This window comes from Callospermophilus lateralis, chromosome 9, assembly GCF_048772815.1.
Source record: "Callospermophilus lateralis isolate mCalLat2 chromosome 9, mCalLat2.hap1, whole genome shotgun sequence".
Lineage (NCBI taxonomy): Eukaryota > Metazoa > Chordata > Mammalia > Rodentia > Sciuridae > Callospermophilus > Callospermophilus lateralis.
Genome location: NC_135313.1, coordinates 73,274,642 through 73,286,612, shown reverse-complemented (window position 1 = coordinate 73,286,612; position 11,971 = coordinate 73,274,642).

Sequence of the window (11,971 nt, the reverse complement as noted above, 5' to 3'; positions counted from 1 at the left end):
ATTGTAATGCATTCTGCTGTCATTTTTTAAAATCAATTAAAAAAAGAATGAACTGAAAAAAATGCACTGAAATGTAGACTAGAAATGCATGAAAAGAAGCATTCTTGTCATATTCCTCATTTTAATAGGAGTGATTTTAACATTTAAATATTTGGTAAAAGATTCTAGTAAACATGTTTTTCAGGTTAAAGAACTTCCCTTCTCAGAGCAAGGTGGCAGTTGTACAATGTCCTGGATTGATAGTCTCCTCACAGTCACATCAATTTCAATAACAGTTCACGCACCAAACTACCTTCACCAAGCTAAGGAAGCCAGATGAGAGACCATATTAGCAGTTTTAGTATAAAATAAGAAAAGTTGCACTGGAGAAGGCAGAAAGGAGATGATTGCCCATGTCATTCCCCTTCCCACCAACACCACCAAATCCAAGCGACACAGAACAAGCTGCTTACTGCTTAGGAGAGAGAGAAGGAATTTAACGTAGGCTTTACACTTATAACCTGGTACCATGCCCAGCAAGGTGAAATAATGATGGGAAGAGCCCACAACTCTTTTGCCCAGGTAAGCACCTGTGGACTGGGCCACTGGAATTCAGTTAGCAAGGAAACTGATTGACTTTATCATGCCTCCTTCAATCTTGGGCATCAGAGAGGGCATCACCAGTGGAGAAAAGGTACACAAAGGAAAGAAATCATTTTGGGAACAACCAGATATATGAAGCAATTTTTAAATTTTTTTCTCTGTTTTTTTCAATCTATTTTTTATTCTAATTTGTTATATATGACAGCAGAGTGCATTACAATTCATATATTACACATATAGAGCACAATTTTTCATATCTCTTGTTGTATACAAATATATTCACACCATTCCTGTCTTTATACGTGTACTTAGGGTAACAATGTCCATTCATTCCACTGTCTTTTCTACCTTCATACTCCCACCCCTTCCCTCCCACCCCTTTGCCCTCTCTAGAGTTCATCTAATCCTCCATGCTCCCCCTTGCAACCCCACTATGAATCAGCCTCCTTATACCAGAGAAAATATTTGGCATTTGGTTTTGGGGGATTGGCTAACTTCATTCACTTAGCATTATATTCTCCAAGTCCATTCATTTACCTGCAAAGGCCATGACTTTATTCTCTTTCATTGCTGAGTATATATACCACATTTTTTTTTTATTCATTCATCTACTGAAGTGCATCTAGGTTGGTTCCACAGTTCGGCTGTTGTGAACTGGTGCTGCTATAAACATTGATTTGGCTGTGTCCTTGTAGTATGCTGTTTTTTTTTAAGTCTTTTGGGTATGACTAAGGAGTGGGATACCTAGGTCAAATGGTGGTTCCATTCCCAGTTTTCCAAGGAATCTCCATGGTTGTCATTCTGATTGGATTGAGAAGAAATTATTAGAGTATTTTTTACTTATATTTCTCTAATTGCTAGAGATGTTGAACATTTTTTCATATATTTGTTGATTAATAGAATGTCATCTTCTGAGAAGTGTTTGTTCAGTTCCTTGTCCCATTTATTCAATGGGCTATTTATTTATTTTTGTGTTTAGGTTTTTGAGTTCTTTATATACCCTAGAGATTAGTGCTCTATCTGATGTGCAAGTAGTAAAAATTTGCTCCCAAGATGTAGCTCTCTATTCACCTCACCGATTGTTTCTTTTGCTGAGAAGTTTTGACTTTTAATACATTCATTTATTGATTTTTTATTTTAATTCTTGCACTATAGGAGTCTTATTAAGGAAGATGGGACCTCATCTAATATGATGGAGATTTGGGCCTACTTTTTCTTCTATTAGACGCAGGGTCTCTGGTTTAATTCCTAGGTCCTTGATCCACTCTGAATTGAGTTTTGTGCATGGTGAGAGATAGGGGTTTAATTTCATTTTGTTGCATATGGATTTCCAGTTTTCCTAGCACCATTTGTTGAAGAGGCTATCTTTTCTCCAATGTATATTTTGGGAACCTTCGTTTAATATAAGATAACTGTAATTATGTGAGTTAGTCTCTGTGTCCTCTATTCTGTAACATTGGTCTACAAGTCTATTTTGGTGCCAATTTCATGCTCTTTTTGTTACTAATGCTCTGTAGTATAGTTTTAATTCTGGTAGAGTGATGACACCTGCTTTACTGGAATTGAATTAAATCTGTATATTACTTTCAGTAGTATGATCATTTTGACAATACTAATTCTGTCTATCCAAGAGCAAGGTAGATCTTTCCGTCTTTTAAGGTCTTCTTTAATTTCTTTAGTGTTCTGTAGTTTTCAATACAATTGCGGATGTCTTTCATCTCTTTTGTTAGGTTGATCCCCAAGTACTTTTTTTTTTTGAGGTTATTGTAAATAGGGTAGTTTTGCTCATTTCCTTTTCAGAGGATTTATCACTGACATGCCAAAATGCCTTTGATTTATGGGTGTTGATTTTATATCCTGCTATTTTGTTAAATTCATTTATTGTTTCTAAACGTTTTTTGGTGGAATTTTTTGGATCTTCTAGGTATGGAATCATATTGTCAGCAAATAGTGCTAATTTGAGTTCTTCTTTACTATCTGTATCCCTTTAATTTCTTTCATCTGTCTTATTGTTCTGGCCACTATTTCAAGATCTATATTAAATAGAAGTGTGAAAGAAGGCATCCCTATCTTGATCCAGTTTTTTGAGGGAATGCTTTCAATTTTTCTCCATTTAGAATGATGTTGGCCTAGGGCTTAGCATAGATAGTTTTTATAATGTTGAGATATGCTCCTGTTATCCCTAGTTTTTGTAGTGTTTTGAACATGAATGGGTGCTGTATTTTGTTGAATGCTTTTTCTACATCTATTGAGATGATCATATGATTCTTATCTTTAAGTCTATTGATGTGATAAATTACATTTATTGATTTCCATATGTTGAACCAACCTTGCATTCCAGGGATAAATCCCACTTGATTGTGGTGTATTATCTTTTTTGATATGGTTTTGTATTTGAGTTTCCAGAATTTTATTGAGAATTTTTGCAACTATGTTCACTAAAAACATTGGTCTGAAGATTTCTTTCTTTGATGTGTCTTTGTGTGGTTTTGGAATCAGGGAGATATTCACCTCATAGAATGAGTTTGGAAGTGCCCTCTCTTTTTCAATTTCCTGAAATAAATTAAAGAGTATTGGTATTAGTTCTTCTTTAAAGGTCTTGTAGAACTCAGTTGTGTATCCATCCATTCCTGGGCTTTTCTTGATTGGTAGGCTTCTGATTGTGTATTTTATTTCATTGTTTGAAATGAATCTGTTTAAATTGTGTATATAATCTTGATTCAGTTTGGGCAAATCATATGACTCTAGAAATTTGTCAATGGTTTTGATATTTTCTATTTTATTGGAGTATAAGTTTTCAAAATAATTTTTAATTATCTTTTTTTTTCTGTAGTGTCTGTTGTGATATTTCCTTTTTCATCATGAATGTTAGTAATTTGAGTTTTCTCTCTCCTTTTCTTCATTAGCATGACTAAGGGTTGTCAATTTTATTTATATTTTCAAAGTACCAACTTTTTGTTTTGTCAATTTTTTCAATTGTTCTTTTGTTTCAATTTCATTGATTTCAGCTCTGATTTTAATTGTTTCTGTCTTCTACTGCTTTTGGTGTTCATTTGTTCTTCTTTTTCTAGGGCTTTGAGCTGTAATGTCAAGTCATTTATTTGTTGACCTTTCCTTCTTTTAAGGAATGAACTCTATACAATGAACTTTCCTCTTAGTACTGCCTTCATAGTGTCCCAGAGATTTCAATATGTTGTACCATGTTCTCATTTACCTCTAAGAATTTTTTAATCTCTTCCTTGATGTCTTTTGCAACCCATTGTTCATTCAGTAGCATATTATTTAGTCTACAGGTGTTGTAGTAGTTTTTAATTTTTATTTTGTCATTGTTTTTAATTTCATTCCACTATGATTTCTTAAAATGCAAGGTAGTATCTTTACTTTTTGTACTTGGTAAGAGTTGCTTTGTGGCATAATATATGGTCTATTTTAGAGAAGGATTCATTTGCTGCTGAGAATAATGTATATTCACCATTGAAGGATGAAATATTATAAATATACATATATATATATATATATATATATATATATATATATATCAGTTAAGTCTAAGTTATTGATTGTATTATTGAACTGTATAGTTTCTTTGTTCAGTTTTTGTTTGGAAGATCAGTCAAGTGGTGAAAAAGTGTATTAAAGTCACCAAAAACTATTATGTTGTGGTAAATTTGATTTTTTGAACTTGAGAAGGATTTGTCTGATGAACATAGATGCTCCATTGTTTGGGGCATATATATTTATAATTGTTATGTCTTGTTGATGTATGGCTCCCTTGAGCACTATGAAATTTCCTTCTTTATCCCTTTTGGTTAACTTTAGCTTGAAGTCTACTTTATTTGATATTTGGATGGAAACCACTGCTTGCTTCCACAGTCCATGTGAGTGGTATGATTTTTCCAACTTTTCATATTCAGTCTGTGTATGTCTTTACCTATGAGATGAATCTCTTGGAGGCAGCACATTGTTGTATCTGTTTTATTTTTTAATAAAAATAAAAAATTTTATTTTTTAATTCAATCTTCCAGCCTATGTCTTTTGGTTGGTGAGTTTAGGCCATTAACATTCAGGGTTATTATTGAGACATGATTTTTTTTCCCAGCTATTTTGTTATTTAACTTGACTTGGGTTCTCCTTTGATTGTTTTTTCTTTCAGTGTAATACCTCCCTCTGTTGATTTTCATTGCTGTTTTTCATTTCCTCTTCATGGAATATTTTGCTAAGGATATTCAGGATGTAGTGCAGATTTTCAGCTGTAAATTCTTTGAATTTTTGTTTATCATGGAAGGTTTTTATTTCATCATCAAATCTAAAGCTTAATTTTGCTGGATACAAAATTCTTGGTTGGCATCCATTTTTTTCCCAAAGCTTGATATACGTTATCCCAGGATCTTCTAGTTTTCAGGGTCTGTTTTGAAAAAATCTGCACATAACCTAATTCATTTCCCCCTATATGTAATCTGATTCCTTTATCTCATAGCTTTTAATATTCTCTTCTTATTTTGTATGTTAGGCATTTTCATTATAATTTTGTGGATCTTTTGTAATTTTGTACAATTGGTGTCCTGTAAGCCTCTTCAATTTGTTTTTCCAATTTGTTTTTCATGTTTTGAATTTTTTTATATATATTATTTCATTGAATAGAGTGTTCATTCCTTTGGTTTGGAACTCTATGCCTTCCTCTATCCCAATAACTCTTAAATTTGGTCTTTTTATGCTATCCCATATTTCTTGAATGCTCTACTCATGGTTTATTATGATTTTCATTGTGTGGTCTATATTCTTTTCAAAACTATATATTTTGTCTTCATTGTCTGAGGTCCTGTCTTCCAAGTGGTCTAATCTGAACTTTTAATTTGTTTTATTGTTTCTTTCATTTCAAGAATTTCTGATTGTTTTTTTTTTTTTTTGAACCACTATCTCCCTATATTTGTTCATGTAGCTCTTTGTCAAAATGATCTTTTGCTGCCTGTATTTGCTCTCTTATATCATCCTTTAATTCATAGGATATTTTAAATATGTACATCCTGAATTCCTTCTTTGTAATTTTTTCTGCTGTGAATACTTTCCTCCCTTGTCTTTTCATGTTGCTTGTATGTCTTCCCTTCTAGAACTGTGGATCCAAGGTGTTACTGTTTTTACCCTATAGGCTCATAGTGTCCCTGTAGGGTTCCAATACTTATCCTGGCCAGCTAGAGTTCCAAACTGGGAGTTGCTCCCACTAAAAATGATGATAATGGTGACCCAAGATGGAGGCACCTGCGTTCAGGGTTGGGGTGTCAGGTTAGGTTGGGGGACCCAGGTGATGGCATTTGATGTGGATGATGTGTTCAGAGAAAGATCTGTGGCAGGCAGTGTGTGGTTTCATCTGTCTTCAGAGCCTGTGTGAAGTTCCCAGGTGCAGTCAGGCAGGCTCCAATGTGTAGGGGACTATCTCCATAGCTGTAGAGTCCCAAGATAGAAGAAAACAGGGGAGCCCCACATTGGTAGATGGGGATTCACATGGGAGTGGCAGCCAGAATTCCTGCATGTGGGTAGCTGCGGGGTATCCTGTGTGGGAGTATTATCAGGATTTCTGCTGGAATGCATGGTCAAAAGTTCTGATTTGGTGCTGATGCCAGTGGTCCCACTTGGGCACCTGGTAGTCCTGCATGGATGAGTAGTTGGGAGACCTACTCTGACACTGAGGCCTGGAGCCCTGCATGGACACAGTGGCTGTGATTCCTCTGCAGGAACAGAAATATCACTCTCAGAGAAACAGTAATTTCACTCATTGAGTCCCAGGTCATGAAGTGACACAGAATGCTGCCTATCTCTGGTCCACCATCTTGGATCCCCCATGAAGCAAATATTAACAAACATAAAAGGTAATTAGACTACAATGGAATTATAATAAGAAAGTTTAGGGCTGGGGATATAGCTCAGTTGTCGAGGGCTTGCCTTGCATGCACAAGGCCCTGGGTTCAATCCCCAACACCAACAAATTTAAAAAAAAAAAATGTTTAACAGGAATCAATATTGTTAAAATATTTATCTGACCCAAAGTGATCTATTGAATTCTTCAGAGAATTAGGGAAAAAAAAAATTTCTAAGATTTATATAGGTATTTTTATTTATTTATTTATTTATTTATTTATTTATTTATACATACATACATACATACATACCTAGGATTGAACCCAGGGGCACTTAACCACTGAAAAACATCCCCAACTCATTTTATTTTTTATTTCAATTCAAGTTCTCACTAAGTTGCCCAGGGCCTTGCTAAGTTGCTAAGGCTGGCTTTTACTTGTGAACCTTGTGCCTCAGCCTTCCCAGTCACTATGATTGTAGGCATGTGACACTCTGCCAGGTTCTAAGATTTATATGGAAAGGTGAAATCCCTGAATAGCCAAAGACATCTTGAGCAAAAAAGAACAAAGCAGGAGGTATGACACTGCCTGATTTCAAAATATAATTCAAAGCTGTAGTAATCAAACCAGCTCGATATTGGCATAAAAACAGAAACACATACCAATGGAACAGAATGGAGGGGCGAGAAGTAAACCTGAACATCTATACCCACTGAATTTTCAACAGAGGTATTTAGAAAAGCATTAGAGAAAGCACAGTCTTTTCCATAAATGGTGCTGTGGAAATTAGAATAATTTAGATTACTATCTCTTACCAGTTTCAAAAATAAACTCAAAATGGACTAAAACTTTAAATGCAATTATTTGAGGAAAACATAGGGAGAATGTTTCAGGACATTGGAATGGGCAAGAATTTTTTTGACAAACTCTAAAAGCACAGGAAAACAAAAACAAGAACAGACAAATGAGATTATATCAAACTAATAAGATTCTGCACAGCAAAAGAAATATTCAACGTAGTGAAGAGAAAACCTGCAGAATGAGAGAAAGTATTGGGAAATATACATCTGACTAGGGGGCTACTATCTAGAGTATATTTTTAAAATTCTAAAACTTAATAGTGGGGAAAAAAAGGAAATACCACAATTTAAAAATGGACAATACACTGGGCATGGTGATGCATGCCTGCAATCCCAGTGACTCAGGAATTTGAGGGAGGAGGATTTCAAGTTCAAGGACAAACTTGGCTACTTATGGAGAAACTTTCTTAAAAGTGGGGGTGGGAGTCTGGGTTTGTAGCTTGGTGGTAGAGCACCCCTGGGTTCAATCCCCAGCACCAAAAAATGAAAAGAAGAACAAATAAAATGTGCAATACACCAAGTAGACATTTCTTAAAATACTGAATGACATACAATGACCAATACAGTATAAGAAAAAAAAATTCAATATTAATAATTATCAGGAAAATATAAATAAAATTCATAATAAGATTATCACTTTTTCCCATTAAGAATGGCTATTATCAAAAATAAAAAAAAAGTAGTGTGCTGAAAAGAATAAGGAGAAAAATGAACAAGTTGACACTCTTTGTGGGAACGTAAACTAGTCCAGTCATTCAGGAAAAGAGTATCAAGGTTCTACAAAAAAATTTAAAATAGAACTACCATATAATCCTGCAATCCCATTTCTCAGTATATATCCAAAGTAAATAAGATCAAACTGTCAAAAAGATATCTGAACTTCAGAGTTCATTTCAGCACTATGTGTAATAGCCAAGAAATCGAAACACCCTAAGTGCCTGTAGATGAATGAATGAATTGATAAATATGGTGCATATACAGAATGGAATACTATTGACCCATAAGTGGATGAAATCCTATCATTTGTGACAACATAGAAAGAAATGTGGTAAATTGAATAAGCTAGGTGTAGAAAGACAAGTACAGAATAATCTCATTTGTATGTGGAATATTAAAAGTTTGATCTCATAAATTAAAAATAGAATGGTGGTTATCATTCTGAGGGGAGTAGTGGGAGGGAAGGATGAGGAGAGGTTGATCAACTAGTAATAAGTCACAGATAGATAGGAGTGGGAGGTTTTGTGGTACTCTTGCATGGTAGGGCAATTCCAGATAATGACAATGTACTGTATATTTCAAAAAGCTAGAAAGCAGAATTTTGAATGTTTTCACCATAAGAAAATAATAAATGTTTGATAAGATATATATGCTAAACCTGATTTAAACATTTCATAATGTATAAAAAATTCATCAAATAATTCCCCATAAATATGCACTACTTTTGTTCTTATACATCAGTTAAAATAAATAATTAAATTTAAATTTTTCCTTCTTAGTTTTTGAATAGTTGGCTTCTGTTTGTCTTGTTTATTATAAACTATTATTTACTTTTCCCAGATGTTTTTCCCTGCAATTTTATAAATCATTCTGTTATTTTTCTCCTTTTCAATGATTAAGATAGAGCATTAAGTTGATAATTTCAGCCATGTTAAAAATTTGCATTTCTGGGAGAAACCCTATATGGTTTATACATCTTAGACGATGTAGTTCATTTGTTGACACTTTGTTTATGATTCCTGAATCTATGATTATGCTTGATATTCACCTATAATTTTTCTTTCTTATATGTTTCATGTTTGACTTTGGTTTCAATTTTATACCACTCATATATATCATGCATATTTTATGAAACTCCTTCTCTTCTATTGTCTTTAGAATAGTTTATGTTTGATATTAACTATGTTTGGTGATTTTTAATTAATATTTTGTTGAATCACACTGTAAAACCTTCTGGATTTCTTACATATTGATCTTTATTTACTATTTCAGTGCATTTAGAAGTTATAAACTCATTCATATTTTTTATTTCTTCTTGGGCTTACACTGGAAAGCCAAATTTTGCTGGGATATTGCAAATTAGCCTGCATTTTTGAATTCCTAATTTATTGGCATAAATGTTCCCCATAATATTTTCTTATTCTCTTCTTAATCTTCTACTGTATCTATGCTGGCTTTCTTAATTGGAATTTTGTTTATTTGGGATTTCTCTCTTTTTATTTCAATAAGTCTTACTGGAGATTTGACAATTTTTATTGTTCTATTCAAATAACACATTTGACTCTTTTGATCATGCCAGTTGTTTTGTTTCTTACATCAATTCTATTATTCTCTGCTCTATTTCTTTCATCCTTCTGTTTATTTGGGCTTTTTTTGTGACTCTTCTATTATCCGAATTCATTTAATTCATCCACGTTTGTCCTTTCTTTTGTGATATGAATATTGTCAGGCTGTAAATTTTCAATTGTCCACAATTTTAACTAAATCCACTAAGTATAGATATATGAATTTCACATTCACTCTAAGTATTGTTTAATTTCATTTTAGACATTAGGTTCTTGCAATATACCTTTTAAAAGCATTTTGATTTTTTTCTGAACTATATCATTTGAGTTGTTTAATTAGATTTGGGGAACTATTTTTTTTTTAATTTCTTTTGTTTGTTTGTATAAAAAGGAAGAAGAGGAAATGTGCAGGCTGCTAAGAGTTTGGGAGGAACAGCACACCTGGAAGAGTAGGAGTTCAAAAGCAGAGATGGTATCTCTGAGGGACCAGAATCCAAGACAAGTGTACATATAAAGGAGACCAATGGAACTCAGAGATAAGTACAGATCAAATATGGGAATTTTAGAGTTGTTGGCATTAAAATAGATTTGAAAGTCACAGGCATTGATGACATTCTCTAAGGAGAGGGTGAAGAATGAAAACAGATTAGGGCCAAAGAATAAGGCGTGAAGAACGTCAGTGTCCAGAAATTGGATATTTCAGGTAGTAAAGTAGAGAATGCTTAATTGATAAGGTGAAGAAGCTTAGTAATTACCAAGAGTAGAGAAAGAGTTTGGTGGCTGGAGGAGGATATTGGTTTATATTTTTTGTTTCACTTTGTATTTCAAGGAAGAAAATAGGAGAGCATGTTCAAAGGCCAACCAAGAAAAATAATCCTGGAGAGTGTTTGAAGACACTAAGGAGATGGGAAAAAATCTAGAGACATAAAAAGGCAAGTGAAAAAGCCTGACAAAACCAGATGTTGCTCTTGGGGTGAAACAAACAGAAATTTTTCATATTCTTGGTGGGAACATAAAATGGCACAAGAATTTTGAAAAAAAAAAAAAAAGTCTGTCCGTTTCTTAGAAAAGCTACCATATGCCTATTCTACTATCCAGCAATTTCACTCAACTACATATTCAAAATAAATAAAATCAAGACAATAAAAACAATGTCCATAGCAGCTTTATTTATAATATCTCCAAAGGAAAAAGTCTTCTTGTCCATTAGTAGAAAAATACGTAAGCAAACTGCAGTATATTCAGAATATTACTTACCACAACACAAAACAAAACTACTGATACCCAGAAGGATGAATCTCAGAAAATATTGTATAGGAAGAAGCCACAGAGAGAACAGTACATACTGTATTTTTTTCATTTTATATAAAGTTTTAAACTAATTAAAACTAATCTATGTTGGGAAAATCAAAACAGTAGTTTCTTTTGTTGTGGATAGAATTAGAATAATGTTGGGGAAGGAAATGAGGGGATTTTCTAGGGTAAAGTTAGTGTCCTATATGTTAGGAACTTAGGTTATACAAATGTATGTATATCAAAAGTCAGCAAATGTGTGTTTTTTCCTATGCAAAATTTACTTTAAGAGAAAAATCTGGTAAATACATAGTAACCTCTAATTAATGATAGACTTGCTGACATGTTTAGGGGGTGTGCCAGATTGTCTGCAATTTACTTATAAACACACTAAAAAATATAAGATAGATTAATGGATTGAATGGACATAGTAAAATGTCAATGGTAGAATCTAGGCCACGTTTCTATATGTTTGAAGTTTTATAATAAAATATTAGGAAAATAGGCAGTAGGTAGATGGTGTCTTGCGCTTTTTGATTAGATTGTTTTTTGATACTATTGCAAGGGTTTGGAGGAGGAAAAAAGAGTCAGAGAAGTGCTGTTCCTAAAATGAATTAATCCTGAAGTAAAGAGAAGAAATAGACATAGTTATGTCATTTCAGTATGGAAAAGCTCCTCTGACATCTCAGTTGTACATTTATGAGAAATGTCTGGGCATTTTTAAAATAATATTTCAGACTCCTTATTCATACTATCATTTCTCCCTGAAGATTCGTTTATTCTGAGATGAGTACATTCATTGTAGTATCCATTCCAAAGACTGTGGTCATTTATAAAAATACTTTTTTAAATTTGGAAGGCCAAAAAATGATAAAATCTTATTTTAAATTTCTTTGATTTTTAATATGTCTGAATCTTTTCCATTATTATATTAATGAGAACTTTTTGAATTACAAATCTCAGAAATTGATTCTAAAAGTTAGTTACATAGCTAAAAACAACAACAAAAAAATCCCTCAACTACTAGCTCATGTTCTTGGGATGTGCCACCCCATGGATTCCATGGAGTCACTCAATTTCACACTTTTGAATTTGGCTCTTT